Source organism: Phalangium opilio, unplaced genomic scaffold (assembly GCF_054372755.1).
Source record: "Phalangium opilio isolate 3A_F unplaced genomic scaffold, DU_Popi_V2 ptg000026l_1, whole genome shotgun sequence".
NCBI lineage: Eukaryota > Metazoa > Arthropoda > Arachnida > Opiliones > Phalangiidae > Phalangium > Phalangium opilio.
In genome coordinates, this window is record NW_028324157.1 from 1,425,933 (window position 1) to 1,443,236 (window position 17,304).

At 41.6% G+C, this 17,304-nt stretch overlaps 1 long non-coding RNA gene across 1 annotated transcript; it reads right to left on the reverse strand.

Annotated features, from left to right (window-relative positions):
* Positions 1-10,491: 10,491 nt before the first annotated feature.
* On the reverse strand, positions 10,492-10,869 carry LOC149691167 (uncharacterized). Its single transcript, XR_016383584.1, has 2 exons — positions 10,786-10,869; positions 10,492-10,723 (listed from the first exon to the last, which is right to left on the reverse strand). It is a non-coding gene; the product is annotated as an uncharacterized LOC149691167 (long non-coding RNA).
* Between the last annotated feature and the right edge of the window lie 6,435 nt (positions 10,870-17,304).

Here is a 17,304-nt window from a genome sequence, read left to right on the forward strand (position 1 = left end):
GGGAGCTCTGTCAAAGTCACGAGAAGCAACTCTATTCAAGTCAGGAGAAGTAGAAACAGATTTGAGTTGTTCCGATAGGAAATCCCACATCATCTTTGATCTATAGGAAAATTACCCCTATCTTGTTTTTCATATTAAAAATATTACAAGTACGCTTACTTTGACTTGAACCGATTCATAATTAACCAGATGTTTTAACTTGTTTAGTACTTCTTGAAACAGTAAGAAACTAAAATTGTAAAGAAAATTTTTAAAAGAAAATCTGATAAATTAAAATTAAACACTAAAAGCCAAAGTAACTTTTTGCACAAGGCTACCATTTTTATTTTCTACAAACCACTGTAACCGCAAAATTGAAATGTAGGAAAGGGGGCCTAATTTCACGGCTCACAAAGAATGTAAATTAAAACTAGAACTAAGAAGTTCCCAGATTACCCGTTTAAAGGACTTATTATCCATGACTAACTATAATTACCAAGTAATCCATTGTCGAAAGAAGACACAGTCGTAGTAGAAATAATACTTGTCTTTATTAAACAAAAACACGTCTGAACTTAGCGCGTGTACAAAGGAACTGCAACTGACTCCGTTACAGACGGAGGCGGGGGTTTTTATTCCCGCGAAAACGTTTTTTAGTAAGTTTGACAGCGGTGGCGCTTAAGGCGCCACTTCGGGACAATTTAACATTATACAAAAATAAGTATAAAAAATTAAAAATGAACAAAGCAGACGACGCGGTTTTTTCCGGGAAGGAGAAGCTTGGTGTGGACGGTTACATCCTCTCCCCCAAAGAAACGTCGTCTGCTGCGGCACTTTTGTTCCCAAATCCGCTGAGTTTAGGGCAGGCGGCGAGGAGGGCATCCTGGCCTTGGCAGCAGTCTTCTATGGCGAATTCCATGGACCGCGTCAAAACGTTATGTTGCGTGCCGAATAGTCTCCCATGGTTCTCGCGAGATTGCTTGACGGGAAAAATTAAAATCACTAGACGTCACATCTGTGATTGAATGCATGCGTAGATACTGTTCTACGTCTGCGCGAGACCGAAGAGTCTTATGAGTAAAGTTCGCTGGAGGGTGATAATTTATGTCTAGTTCAGGACCTCCAGGCTTTGGACTCTTCCTCAGTACTATCTCACGTTTCCATCCTTTAGGAAAAGGATTGACAAATCTCATAGGATTTATGGGAACAGGGTTGGACAATTCCGCATCGTCTTCCTCAAAGAGGGTAGAGGGAGAGAAGTCTCCCTCGAGCTCCTATCAGGAGAGGAAAGTGGAGAAAGGTCTCGCGGCATCCGATTCACTCGGAAGACCGCGGTAGGATCTGAGAATAAGGCGAGTCCTCATGTAGGTCTGTTACTTCTTCCGAGGGAACATAAGAGGATCCATCATCATCATTGGATGAAGATGAGGTCTGATTGCTCCTCGTTTCTTCTCGAGACGACTCGGTCTGTGCTTCTTGGTCTGTCAAGTAGTGATGCCACGAATATTCGGTTACTATTCGGTATTCGGCCTATTCGGCCATTTTTTTCGTATTCGGTATTCGGCCGAATATTTCGTAATATTCGGCCGAATACCGAATCTCCAATCATGAAGGAAAAAAACGGAAAAATAACTCAAAAATTATTTATTTCAATAATAATTTTTACTTTAATATTTATAATCTACCAGTGGTAAGTTGTGATGAATAAAAACAAGTTTTTCAGCATTTGTTGATTCCAAACAGGCGATTTTTTGTTTGCCGATGACATTTTGTAAAGCATATAGTGACACGATCTACTCGCAAATGAACCAAAAACCTAAAGACCCTAAAGACGGGTCCTATAGTGTTAAAGAGAGCTCGTTGAAAGATCGTAACTTCCCCCTTTTAATTCCCTCCTTCCCGAGTTTATCACCAACGTTGAAAGCTTCCGCGCAGGCGCGCTGTAGCAGAGGCGGTAGAGAGCGGATCTAAATCTAAACAGTGTATCCCTCTCTCTGCTTGCGCGCCAATATTGCGCAGATCAGTAATCGCGTTACAGCTAGTGCCGAGAGGAGAGGAGAGTTTTCCCACGTGTGTGACGTGACCCTACATTTCGCGTGGCTGTCTGCCTATTCACCTCACCATTCCATACCCTTCTTCTTCCATGATGAGACCTGTCCCATTGCGGTCCGTGCGGGGGATGTACGTATTTCGCGGAACGGGTTACAGCTCATAACCGGTTTCGCGCGAGTTGCACATATATCTCACGCCCGAATATTCGGTGGCCGAATATTCGGTGCTTCGGCCGAGAGCATGGCCGAATATTCGGTATTCGGTATTCGGCAAAATCAATATTCGCGGCATCACTACTCTCAAGTGTCGTTGTCTTCGATCTCGTCGAGTCTCACGACGTTCGTCACCAGTACTGACTCCAGCGTCCTGAAGTATAGGTACGGACTGTGACGTTGTAGAACTTGAAGAGGAAGTTGAGGATGACTGGCTTCCGTCCGGTTGGCAGACATCTTTATTCGACCAATACAGCTTTAGATGAGCGATATTCTCGAATGCTTTATTTTCACCGGTTTCTGGGTCTTCTAATTTATATCGCAATCGGTCGATCTTCTTTGCGATCTTGTAGGGACCATCCCATTTGGGACATAACTTAGCGGCGACATTAGGTGCCGCTTGAGACAAGGGATGCGTTTCCTTCCAGACAAGCGCACCAACGGGAAATTCAATCCCTTCCCGCCTTTGATCGTAGTAGCGATTCTGGTGTGCTTGCGCTTTCTTGGCAAGTTCTTTAGACAAAGCAAGTTGCTTCGCTAAAGCTGAGAGCGATGCGGACCTTTCAACAAAGTCCGCTACTGGCATATCCACGTCCAAGTCCCAGGGAAATCTCGGTTCCCTCCTTCATCGGGTATAGTTCGACAAATTTAGTAGCATAGTCCGTGAAAACTAGGAGGTATTTATGATGGTGACGGCTTCTTGGTAGAGGTCCCATTATGTCCACTCCCAGCAAGTCAAATGGCTCAGTAATGGCCGTAGGCTGCATGAGACCTGGACGTTTTCTATTGCGGGCCTTGTGCATCTGACACCAAGGACATCCGCGGACGCACTGGGTAACGTCCTGCCGGAACGATGGCCACCAGTACCTTATCGAAGGTACGATCTCGACCTCGATGTCCAGATAGAGGGTGGTCGTGAAATAAGCGGATGGCGTCCCGCAGGAACCGCTGTGGCAAATAGATTTTTGCTGGTTGTCTACCATAGGCCTTTCGGTATAAGACATCGTTCTTTAGTTCGTAGTACCGATGTCTTTGAGGATTATCTCCTGATAACTGGACTATATGTCATTGGTGGCTTGTTCATCTTGTTGGGCCTTTCGCACTTCTTCCAGCGTGAAAGAGTGATATAATGCATGACTGGCGGGAGGAGCTAATCCGCTACTGGTTGAGGACGAGGTCGACGTCATTGACGAGGACGGTGAAGTCATGTCTTCCAAGGACATGGCTAATAGCGAGACAGGCGCTCTTGATAATGCGTCCGCAACCTTGTTCTCAACTCCCTTCTTGTGTATGATCTTGTAGTCATACGTCTGCAAGTACATTGCCCAACGAACAAGTCGAGAATTGGGTTCTTTCAGAGTGAACAACCACTGGAGCGCTTTGTGATCGGTGATCACAGTGAACGGTATGTTCTCCAAGTATGGCCAGAACTTTCCAACTCCCCAATAGATGGCAAGACATTCCTTTTCCGTGGTGGTATATCTTCGCTGGACGTCGGTCAGTTGTTTACTGGCATATGCAATAGGTACCTCGACGTCATCTTGGATTTGCGACAGGAAAGCTCCAAGTCCGGCGTCGCTAGCATCCGTGGTCAGGATACACGGCAACTTAGGGTTGTAAGCCGCTAAAGGAGGCGCCATACAGATCGCATCCTTGATGGCCTGGAACGCTTCCTGCTGTTCTCTCTTCCACTGGAACGGAACGTCCGTCTTCTTGAGTTGGTTTAACGGGGCAACGATTTTGGAATACTGCGGGATGAATCGTGAGTTCCATCCCGCCATGCCCAGAAAGCTTTGGATTTCTTTCACGTTCTTTGGGACGGAAAAGTCTACTATAGCGCTAGTCTTGGAAGGATCAATATGAATCCCTCGTTCATTTACTATATGCCCTAACACGGTCGCTTCGCTTTGCGCAAAGCGACATTTCTTAGTCTGAAGCGTAAGTCCTGCTTCAGACAGTCGGTGAAAGACATATTCCAAGGCTTGTAAATGGTCAGTCCAAGTACTGGATGGAATGACGATGTCATCCAGATAGACACAGATGGAAAAGTGATGTCCATCCCTAAAGACTTCGTCGATGAGTCGTTGAAACGACGACGGCGCATTGCATAGTCCGAACGGAAGTACTTCGAACTCGTACTTTCCCGCATGCGTGATAAAAGCAGTCTTCGCTTTCGCCTGCGGATGGAGATCTATCTGCCAATAGCCGCTCTTTAAGTCCAGTGCTGTGATGAACTTTGGGGCACCCATTTTTCCTAATAGTTCTTCTATTCGCGGAAGCGGATACGGATCTTTCATTGTCACTTTATTTAAAGCGCGATAGTCGACGCAGAAACGCATCTTTCCGCATTTCTGGTGGACAAGTACCACAGGCGGCGCGTAAGGACTAACGGAGGGCTTCACGATACCGTAGCGGATCATTTCGTGAAGATGATCCTCAATTATCCGTTTGTTCTCGTCGCTAACATGATACGCGCGTTGACTAACGGGAACATCGGTGGTAGTGTGTATCTCGTGATATACTAAGTTCGTACGTCCCGCTTTTTCCGAAAATAGTTTTGGAAATCGTAATAATAAAGTTTTTAAGTCTTCCTTCTGAGTAGGACTAAGTGTAGGAGACGCGACAGCTTGTTCAATATCCTCTATAATCTGAGGGGTCGGTGTCTTTAACCCAGGGAGATTAAGCACGAATGGAAACGTTGTTCCGTCAAACTGACACGTTTTTGTACCAAAGTCCAAAACGGCACGATGTTTGTAACGGAAATTCTTTCCCAGAATAAAGTCGTTTGGTAGTGAAATTCCTGCTTTAGTTTCAACTGTCCTAAGCGGAAGTCTATTCGCGCGCGTCCCTTCGCGAAGGTATAACGTCCATCGCCTAACACTATGCATTGGGTCTCTTCTTCTTCCGGAAGTACTAAGTCTGGTTTTAAAGTTCTGACTAAATTACGCCACTGATATAAGGTGACAAAACATGCAACAGCGCCTGAATCTAGTCTAGTCGCGAAAGTCCCATGCGAATACGCGGCTTCTATGGCCACGGGAGGATCAACCTCAGAGCGACGCACATCCATAGGGCCTATTTCCATAAGGGGCTTTATTTTCTTCGCGCGGCGGGAAGACGATCCCCTTTTGGTCTTCCCGCTTTCGCGTTTTCCGAAGCCTGTCTTTGCGCGACTTCTTGTTTGTCCGGACAGGTTGTGGCATAATGTCCTAAGAGTCCGCACTTATAGCATTCTATGTGACTTAAATCGCTTTGCTCTGGCTTAACCTGTGTAGGAGTCTTTGGTCTATTGGTATTTCTTGCGGTTGATGTCGCAACCTTTGATTTCGCACCTCCCCCCGGCGGTTTAGTCGAAACCGCGGCTGTGGGAGAATTTCTTCTCCCACTGGATTCACGCGAGGTAGACTTTGAACTGTCTCTAGGATACAATGAGCTAGAGGGGTCGCTCGTAAAATTTCTTCTGTTACGCGGCCCTTTTCTATAAAACTGCGCATTGTCCTTATGTTGTCGTTGAAGACATGGATGCGTATTTCGGGGAGGATATTTTTCTTGCAAATACCAACAAGTTCAGAGTCAGTGTACGGAACGCGTAGGTTTTGATTCATCGCGGTAATGTTCGCGAAATACGCGTCAAAAGACACACTTGCAGGTTGTTTAAACTGAGCTATTTCTAAGCGGAGGGATTCCTCCGCTCGCACAGAAAAGAAATAGTCTCTAAACGCGCCTTTTACTGTAGGCCACGTAATTGTTTGATTAGACCAAAAGTAATATAAGAACCTCCCTACGGGAGGAAAGTGTACAAAGGCGAACTTTTGCCGATACATCCTCGTAACGCGAATGTCCCCGCGCACTTATACGGTCGTAAACAAAGTTTCAAAAAATAGGGCTGCGGCGCGTAGAGCGTAGGAATACATTCTCTGATCTTGCGATTGCGTCGGCTGCTTAAGTTAGTCAATCTCACAGACTCATTGTAATTTTAAACATTTCCAAAGAAGTAATTCATGCTGCATTCTTAGATTTTGATGATAATCATTCATTGATAATCAGGGAGTGACTAAATTATAGGATTTTCATCTGTCTTTGCATAAAATTTGAATTAAACCCTTACCTTGCCAAGGTATATGCCTAACACTGTGCATAGATAGATTTTAAAATGGTGTTATTATCTATCTCGAAATTTTATTCTTGTATTCATCATTTTCATCTTCTTGGCTTCACAAAAAACTAGATTCTCTCTTCGAAATAACCGTTTGTGAATATTTATTAGTAAAATCAGGAATCCTCTATTTCTTACGACAGACGGCTTAGCAGACTACACAGCTCTTTTTCCTCTTTCCCTTTCCAACGACCATATCAAAGGACTAAGGTCTACCGTACCTTGTCCATGCGCAATAGTGTCAGAGTATGGTATTTGGCGGTTCGAGGATGTCTCGCGTGTTTTAACGTTACGACTATGGCGTCTTGTATACTTCCCTCCCGTAGGGAGGTTTCTTATATTACTTCTGATTAGACCTATTCAAGTCTCTAAACCAGATTAATGCACGGCCCCTTAATATTTGGGGTAGAAGCGCGATAATGTCAGATCCTGACATGCTGTGATAATCCGCGAATTCCGTCAAAGTCCGAAGGCATTCCGGCGCGCTTTCACCTTCAACACCACTAAATATTAAGTGAGGGGGGGTTGGCCTATATTTTGCGGCTGGTCTAGTTCCTATGTTTGCTAACGTAGCCGCAAGTGTTTGAATAGTTTGAATCAAAGCATTTGACGCTGCACCTTGCGGAAGCGGCGGCGGAGGTGGGATTCCTCCTGCCGCTTGTCCTTGTCCATGCGCAGGACTAGTACCAAGGCTTGGAGGAGGAGTGTTCCTCCTCGGGGGAGTATAGGATCTCGGTAACTGCGCGTTGAGCGCCGCGAACAAAGCTTGCGGATCGGCGGGATTCATGACGCGACAGTTAATGAGTTCAAGCAATGGCACAATTAAATGTCACAAGAACGCGTTAAAGTACAAATGGTGATGTCAGTCTTAACGAGTCCTGGCAAGCTCGCCACTTTATGTAACCGTAAAATTTAAAAGTAGGAAAGGGGGCCTAATTTCACGGCTCACAAAGAATTTAAATTAAAACCAGCAAATTAAGAAGTTCCCAGGTTCCCATTTAAAAGACTTATTGTCCGTGACTAATATTTACCAAGTAGTCCATGCTTGAAAGAAGAACGCAGCAAATGATAGAACAATAATATTGGTTTATTTAGAAAAACAAAAACGCGTCTGTACTTGTTAGCGTGTACAATACTGCCTTTGTTACAGACGGAGGCGGGGGTTTTATTCCCGCGAAAACGTTGTTTAGTAACTTTGACAGCAGTGGCGCTTAAGGCGCCACTTCGGGACAATTTAACATTATACAAAATTTAGTATAAAAAATACGAAATGAGTAAAGCAGACGACGCGGTTTTTTCCCGGGAAGGAGGTTCTGGCTGTGGACGGTTACAAGCTAATAAATTTTAATCGCGTTTATGAGGCTCGAAACGGAGAATAGAGTGTTAAGCGATGAACCCTACGATCCAGTAACGCTTTTGAGCTCTACCGAAGCCTCGAATGGACAGACAAACTTTCCAACGATCAAGTCCTGTCGCTACGACTTGTTTCGCGCAACTTCATAAACTAATAGACCCAACCAACAAATCCTCTGAATTTTTATAACACCTCAGCGGCCGTATTCTGCAGAAAAGTTAAGCTCCTCCTTCTGCCCTTGGCTCGCTGGTTGGACCGTCAACCATTGCCCTTGGCCTTTTAATTGGCTACGTCTACCGATGACGTTACATGCCTTGGCTCAGTGATTGGAGGTTCAACTGGCAAAAATAAGCCTTTGAATTCAGTTCAGTTTGAGTTTCAAGTTGAACCAAATTTCGGTGTAAGGTCAGTGTACACTGTACAGTGTAAATTTGTCGCCAAAGGTCAGTGCTGCAACCTTTAACCGAAACGTTTAAGCTATTAACGCCACCTATCATATGAACTGAATAGTAATTTCGTGCCGTCTGCTCTTTTTTAATTTTAAATGACGTCAACGTATTTGAGACATCGTTTAATGTTGAGTAAGTTATATATTTTCACGTAAATAATGTGCTTGACATATTTGTATAAAAGTAAAAACCAATTGTAATTGCTGAATTAAGTATTAAGCGTCAAATCTTTCCCTGTTTCCATGTTGTTACTTTGATAACATCGAACCACAACTACCTAAGCGTAATGAAGGCATAACGTGAAGGGCACACAGATTTTTATGTCGGTAGTTATATTGGTAATGGTGAAACAGTAATTTTTTCATTCCTGTGTAATTTATCTTCAACCTTTGAAGTTGTAATTACATTTATATGTTCTAACATTGGTAAGATTTATTTGTAGTTATTGTATTGAATTATACATAGTAATGAAACATGTTTAAAAAACTGAAAAAGGCGCCACATTCCCTCTATGAGTTGAAGGTTGTACCCTTGTTGGTCATCAGTGACACGTCCAAGAGAGGACAAAGATGTGATAACATATCACAAAGCAGGTAAATGATGTCCACCGCCAACAGAGAACCCTTTCCCGAGGTGACAATTAAAGGCTTTCCTCAACAATATTCCACTTGTTATAGAAGAACGTGAAGCTCTGCGTATTGCAATTTTGGTAAGTTCTCGTAATGTATTAACCATGTTATTAACATTATTTTTTGTTGCAGGTGGGTGCAAGCTTCTTGAATAGCCATCCTCCAGTTTTTGCTGAAGATTCCTCAAAGAGCCTTCTGCTTTCCAAGAACATGGTGCTCATCCACTTGCCACTGAAGAACACAAAAATGGTCATAAGAATGGTTTCTATTCGACGTAGGGTATAATAGTCCACCTTCTGAAAATTTCATTTGAACATTTTTTTGAGATAGAAGGTTGCTGCAAAGTCAGTTAACCATTAGGAGTTACTGTGGTGTCCTTTTAATTTTATTCTTCACTTCAACAATTCATTGTTCTTTTTTCCATCATTCCTTGCTATTGTTTCTGCATGCATGGCCTTCCTTTATCGTTTCATTTATAAAAGGGCTAAACTTTCTTATAGCTTAGTCGCTGCCTAGTAAGAAAAGCAAGAAACGCTCATAGCTTCCGCTAATGCATGTTTGGAGGCCCTACTCATGTTTCCGTCTGTTTGGCAAATAATGACTGAAAATGAAAGGGCTAGGAATGAATACGAAAAGCTAAGGTTGGAAAATAAAAGGTTTAGACTGGAAACCGAGAGTATTCAAGCCAACATCATGACCGAAGAAAACAATTGCAGCCTGAAAATAATGAATAGTTTTCTTTTTTGAAGACATGCTCAAGCGAAGCATGTTCTACTTTACTGTAGATAATTATCTAAATGCCATGATAGGTTGTTTGAATAACGTCTCCCTGTATTTCGATTATTTTCAATGCTCAATTTGGTATGCACTTTCTTCATGATGGCATAAACTCTCTCTGATTACTGTATTCTCCTTTGTGATTTTATAGTACTCATTGTAGATATTCTACTAATTCATTTTCACCAAAGTTTCTTTAATATCCAATTTGACATGTACTTTTTTTCATTCTCTCATTATAAATAGTTATTTTTTTCGCGTTTAATCCATATAATTTATTACACGCGATATTTGCGTGTATTTTGTGATTTATTTCTCGCATACGTGTTAGTTTACTGTTAACTTGTATTGTAATTTAGTAGACGCTTCATTTAATAAGCGCATTAAATTTATTGCATGCATTTTTTTAAATTATTTGGATTTTTGTCATCATTGACCGTTATTAAAAGGGGTTGTGAGCCTGTGTGGATAGTGTTTGTCATCCTCATAGAGCTAAGTGGAGCCGGGGAGGGATTTAAAAAAGACGAAAAAGTCTGTTACCGCCTTTAATGCTTTAAAACCGTTAATGGCATGTTTTTAATCTGTTCACATTAGAATTATGTTGATGATGTCTAGCCTGTACTCAAGATGACATTATTTATAACCAGCATGCCAGCACCCAATCAGTCCCGATACGCTCTCAAACCCAAAAATTCGGCAATTTATTTTCCACGTGTATTAAATTTTACATATTTCTGACTGTCAAGAGTTCATTGCTCTTTTCTGTTGCATGATTGCAATTTACATCCTCCGAAGTCTTCATGACCACATACCTATTTTAAATATAACTTAACTATTCTATTGTCATTCATTAGACCTATTTCAGATTTACCATATTCATATTAAGAGAAACAAAGGGGTGATTATACCAATTGCTGCATACTGAAATGCTTACTTTTCAAGTAACTGTTCATTGGAAAGGTGTAAATATGGTTACTGGTTATGTTTTATAAGTTATGTCGATTTGCAGTTGTAAAGCGCTTCCGCGACTTCCAGTGTTAGTTTCGAGGCGCAAATGGCTTGACACTCAGTCTCTGGATAAGCTTTTTCGTCAGCAGTTGGAAGATATACCTCGTCTGAGAGAGGAAAGGATAAATATTGATTAAAGGGTATGGGTGTATATCGCTCATCAACACACCATTCCATGAGAATATAATAAGTGCGAAATTGTTAATGCCACAAGAGCATGAACGAATCATGGAGTTGCTCTTGCGATTTTGGTCATGCTAACTTGCTAAGTGCTCAAATAAGGCTTTAACCATTCAGTTACCACGGGCGATCAGCCCTCTCACCTTTTTACTGCAGTGACTTCTATACTGCGATCGACAGTTTCCACACAATCTGAATAAGTAATAAATAATAAAAGAAATAAATTAAATGGTGTGTTTTTATTTAAATCGGATTTTTAAGGGGGAAAATTAAAGAGTTTAGTTGAATACTTCATAAATTAATTAATCCTTCATAAATTACACTTACCACTTTAGTCGACACGTTGATCAACGTCGGGAGGTTGATAGAAAGTGTTGAAATGTCGTCTGCTTTAAGTGCGTTCAGCACATAGCGTTACCGAAACAACCAGTAAAACCAGTGTTTAACCGGTAACTCATTTGTCAGTTTATGAAAAAAAATTTTGAATTTGGTGTATAATTTGATAGTTTACATCTGAGTCTGCGCGGAATTTGCACCAATCACTGAGCCAAGACATGTAACGTCATCGGTAGACGTAGCCAATTAAAAGGCCAAGGGCAATGGTTGACGGTCCAACCAGCGAGCCAAGGGCAGAAGGAGGAGCTTAACTTTTCTGCAGAATACGGCCGCAGGTTGTTCTTCATAACTCGGTTTACCCGAATCGTCGCAACCTGACGTTGCACAAACGTGAATTGACTGTTGGCGGCAATACAACATCTCATATCGAGAGTCTTACCATGGCAAAATAATTTGCAAAATGACTGTACTGTGATAAGTAAGTACCAACATCTTATTTGTTGTATATTATGTGCAAAAATAGTAACTATTATATACCCAAGTATACAAGACCAAATTAAGCACAGGGAACTTAAAACACCACGTTGAGAAGAAACATCTTAAATATTATACTGATCGCGATTATCAATGGTGAGTTGCAATAGTTAATACCTATAGATGAATAGAAATCATACTTTTATATACAGAAGTCCATGTCCATGTGCATAAACAGGTTTAGAAAGAAAACGTCCGCCTTCAAATATGACAATTTTTTCAACAGCCCGCATATTATCTTCACCTGTTTTTCCGTTTCCGTGGTATCCGTTTTGAGGGTTGTTTTGTTTGTACCCAACCGCGTTCCTGCAAAAGCGCCTTCAATGTCGCTGTTTATCAGGATCTCATATCTCTTGATCATGCTTCTTGAGCTAATTTTAAGGTGTGTTCTTTCCCTAATAGCATTTTCTATCCGTTTTGTAGTCGGTTTATTGTCGGTAAAGGCGGTTAGTAGATCGAATCGGTTAAATGTCGGTAAACGTCTTCAAACCACCCCAAGCCAGATACTAAACTCAAAACTAGTGATGCCACGAATATTCGGTTACTATTCGGTATTCGTCCTATTCGGCCATTTTTTTCGTATTCGGTATTCGGCCGAATAATTCGTAATATTCGGCCGAATACCGAATCTCCAATCATGAAGGAAAAAAACGGAAAAATAACTCAAAAATTATTTATTTCAATAATAATTTTTACTTTAATATTTATAATCTACCAGTGGTAAGTTGTGATGAATAAAAACAAGTTTTTCAGCATTTGTTGATTCCAAACAGGCGATTTTTTGTTTGCCGATGACATTTTGTAAAGCATATAGTGACACGATCTACTCGCAAATGAACCAAAAACCTAAAGACCCTATAGACGGGTCCTATAGTGTTAAAGAGAGCTCGTTGAAAAATCGTAACTTCCCCCTTTTCATTCCCTCCTTCCCGAGTTTATCACCAACGTTGAAAGCTTCCGCGCAGGCGCGCTGTAGCAGAGGCGGTAGAGAGCGGATCTAAATCTAAACAGTGTATCCCTCTCTCTGCTTGCGCGCCAATATTGCGCAGATCAGTAATCGCGTTACAGCTAGTGCCGAGAGGAGAGGAGAGTTTTCCCACGTGTGTGACGTGACCCTACATTTCGCGTGGCTGTCTGCCTATTCACCTCACCATTCCATACCCTTCTTCTTCCATGATGAGACCTGTCCCATTGCGGTCCGTGCGGGGGATGTACGTATTTCGCGGAACGGGTTACAGCTCATAACCGGTTTCGCGCGAGTTGCACATATCTCACGCCCGAATATTCGGTGGCCGAATATTCGGTGCTTCGGCCGAGAGCATGGTCGAATATTCGGTATTCGGTATTCGGCAAAATCAATATTCGCGGCATCACTACTCAAAACACGACGTGGAATGCACCTTGCCTACTAAATGGCTCAGACATTAAGTATTGTAGACCGACAGTCCGATAATTTTTTCGGGCCGATTGATCAGGTTTGGTGTCGGCCCGACTAGTTTTCTACTGGGTTCGGTCAAGCTGAGAGCAAAATGTCCTAGAACCTGGCGCCTGCAATATTTAATTACAAATGTACGGGCACCCAAACATAGGCCCCTTAAACAAGGAAAAGATTCAAACTTGCAGTAATACGTACTAGCCTGCCATCTTGTTTAGAAGAGATAGAAGTCTTTGGAAGATGTTAAAACACTGCAACACTTTCATTTAGCTTCATTTTACCTACTCACACACACGGCAATCCATTTAACAACATTGTAGCAAGAGGGTAAAAACGTGACGCTGATCTTCATAACTACTAGCAAAGGCGCGGTTATAACAAAGACTAGTTTGCAGTGGCCCGTTGTAGCGCAAAAGGTAATATCGAAGTGCTGTATTTCTTCTAATGGCTGTTGGGTACCCAGACTTTGTTGCGGGCAATTGCGTATTGAGCAGCGCGACGGGGTTATTTGCCGTAAGACTACTAAATTGAGTACAACCGCACGATGAGTATAAATGAAACATAAATTTATTTACGTGAGCAATACAAAAAATATTTGATCCTCTCTCAACCTTATCTTGGTTAGAACTGTCCTTTCTATCTTTCCTCTCCCTCAACCCCGGCTCTTAACGGTATCGTTCCTTTCAACCGAATTCCCAATGGACCGAAATCCCATTCGACCGAATATCCCGCAATGATTTTAGATTTCCAGCCCAATGGCTATATTCCCGATGGACCGAAATCCCAATCGTCCGAATATGCCTCTAAAAAATACATGAATATAACTTGAAACACTGTCGCCGTCAGCGATTCGGTGGTGTAGTGGATACGATGTTGGACTGCGAAGCGATAGGTTGTTGGTTCGAATCTCCGAAAGGTATGTTAATAATATTGAAAGTAAATGTTTCGTGGTACTAATTAAAACGCTCGCTTTCATTCCTTTCAAGGCAGCAGATATATAGAATTAATAAACAAATTGTGCTTAAAATGAAGTACAGTCTTAATGGTAGTTCCATCAATGTCTTTAAATTTTAAATTAAAATTTTAATATTTTGGTTTCGGGTGGGTTGGGTTAGGTTAGGTTAGGTTAGATTAGGTTAGGTTAGGTTAGGTTAGGTTAAGTTAGGTTAGCATAGGTTAAGTTAGGTTAGCATAGGTTAGGTTAGGTTAGCATAGGTTAAGTTAGGTTAGGTTAGGTTAGGTTAGCCAAGGTTAGTTTAGGTTTGGTTTGGTTTGGTTCCAATAATTCGTTGACACCTTTTCCAAAATATGCTCCTTTTAATTAGCTACCACCTTTTCCAAAATATTATCCCTTTAAATAGCTACCACCTTTTCCAAAACATTCTCCTATTAATTAGCTGCCACCTTTTCCAAAATATTCTCCTATTAATTAGCTGCCACCTTTTTCAAAATATTCTCGTATTAATTAGCTGCAACCTTTTCCAAAACATTCTCTTACTAATTAGCTACCACATTTTCAAAAAAATTCTCCTTTTAACTAGCTACCACCTTTTCCAAAATATTCTCCTTTTAATTAGCTACCACCTTTTCCAAAACATTCTCCTATTAATTAGCTGCCACCTTTTCCAAAATATTCTCCTATTAATTAGCTGCAACCTTTTCCAAAACATTCTCCTACTAATTAGCTGCCACATTTTCCAAAATATTCTCCTTTTAATTAGCTACCACCTTTTCTAAAATATTCTCCTATTAATTAGCTGCCACCTTTTCCAAAAGATTTTCCTATTAATTAGCTGCCACCTTTTCCAAAATATTCTCCTATTAATTAGCTGCCACCTTTTCCAAAATATTCTCCAATTAATTATCTGACATCTTTTCCAAAATATTTCTATTATTGCTAATAAATTGTTCGTGGTAAGAGGCGGGCTTTTAATACTCATATAAATAATCTTTTTACCTCCAAACAAGGTTGGGTTGGGTTAGGTTAGGTTAGGTTAGGTTAGGTTAGGTTAGGTTAGGTTAGGTTAGGTTAGGTTAGGCTAGGTTAGGTTAGGTTAGGTTACGTTTGGTTAGGTTAGGCTAGGGTAGGTGAGGTTGGCCGTAATTAAAACGTAGTTAAAATAAGTGAGGTAATACATTTTCAACTCACATTTATTTTAACAATAATAACACAGTATGTCTTCTTCCAGTTCAATAGAATTTCGGTCCAATGGGACTATAATAAAACCGCACCTTTGGCTACGTTCGGTCGAATGGGACCCCCAAAAAAACCCCCTTCTGTCGAATGGGAATTCGGTTCAATGGGACCAAAGCCTCTTAACGCCTCTTGCGGACATAAGGGGTTTTGGGTGGAAACATAGGTAAAAACTTTCCATCGTGGTCAGCGCGTGAAGCGCGGGACCCGTGGGTTTTTTGGGCATCTCTCTTGAGATGAGTAAGAGGTATTTTTCTTACTGGAAAAATACTGTTTAAATACTTTTACATTGTTTGGGGAGGGGAGCCAAATACGGGTGTTACAACCTTGGGATCACAGCCATACCCAGCTCTTTTGGGAGCATGCCGCACTTGAGCCGTCGCTGACGATGCGCTCTGACAAAACCGTTACCAGTTTTGATTTTACAAAGCCATTCAGCACCCACTTTCCCAGTCGGGCCGAGTGGACTAAGTTACCCTTGGTACCGGGGTTCTAAGACTGATTCCGGCGCTGGTGCGCTGGTGCCGGTTACTACTGCCAGACCACAAAGGTCGGTTTTTCTGATAGTCTGGGCACCTATGCAAGTGTGTTCCAGGCGGGGATTGCCGTGATCTGTTATTGCGCGGACTATTGCGTCAATAAAGGTTATACCGGACGGACTGTAAGAATTTAATCTGACAGTCAGGCCGCCTTGGAAGCGCTGAACCAGTGTCAGATAACTTCTCAACTGGTGCGCAGTTGCCTTGATCTGCTTGAGCGACTGGCATCCTGCAACAGGGTTCAGCTATACTGGGTGCCGGTCACAGCGGTTATCATGGCCATGAGCAAGCCGAAAGGTTTGCTAAAAGGGGGGTTCGGAGGCCAAGTTCTTGGGACAGGCGCAGTTCGTCCACATCCCGTACGGGTATGCTAGACGGAGTCTGCATGGCAGGTTGACCGTCATTAAGAGTCAGCTCTGGCATAATATGGAAGGCCAGAGACAAACGAAACAGTTTGCTAATGATCCCTGTGGGTCTCGAACTAGAAACCTTATTGCGCTCAGCAAATGGGATATTAGGCTGGCCACCTGTTTCTTAAGTTAAGAATTTCAAAATTTCAAACTTTGAACCAGTTTAACAAATACTATGATTGCAGTGAAGCTTCGACAATGGATATTCACGGAGCTTTCGCTGGCTTTGACGACTTATATAGCGTCCATCCAAAAGATCTCGAAGGATAATCAAAGACTCGAATGGTGGAAGGTATAGACCTGTTTAAGGTAAGTATTTTCGTGGAATAATATCATAACAAGCTGTACCATTACAGGTCAATAAAGAAGTTTACTAAACGGTTTGCAAAATGGCCAGCGAATATTTTTCACTAAAGGGTCGTCAGTTGCTTTTGAGGGACATTTTTCTGGTGACACTTATCGAATTTCAAAGAAGCGTTTTACCATGACAACAGACAGAATTTTATATAATAGCGGTGGAAATGGAGTATTTTTAATAACACATTACTAATGTGAACAACCAACAATTTTTTTTTGAAATATGTATAAATTCACTGGATGTTTGCGCAATTACCTTGTTAATTAGCAATGAAGAGCTGCCAGAAAAGGAACTAACGAGGCATTGTTTGCACAGTTGTGACTTCGAGGGACATGTATAAGTATCTTAAGATGACTTTTAAGTACGTCTGTAATTGAGAATAGTACTTAACTCGTCCTTTATAACTTCAGATTCTAACCATGAACAAGGACACAAAGTTCAAATACCTTAAAGTTATGACTGTATAGTATACTTATTTTAACATAAGATGTTGAAACCAGGTTCATAACTGTTTAATAGGCAAAAGACTTATCTCAATAATATTAATGCTTTAAAGTGTTTTAGTTAAAACGAACGCTATACATTAACTAGTTTTGATGTTCAGTTAAGAAAAAATTACCACATTACGTAATATGTAAGCTTATCTATATGTAATTTAACTTACTCAACGTTTATCCGAATGGATACAGTTGATTGATATGG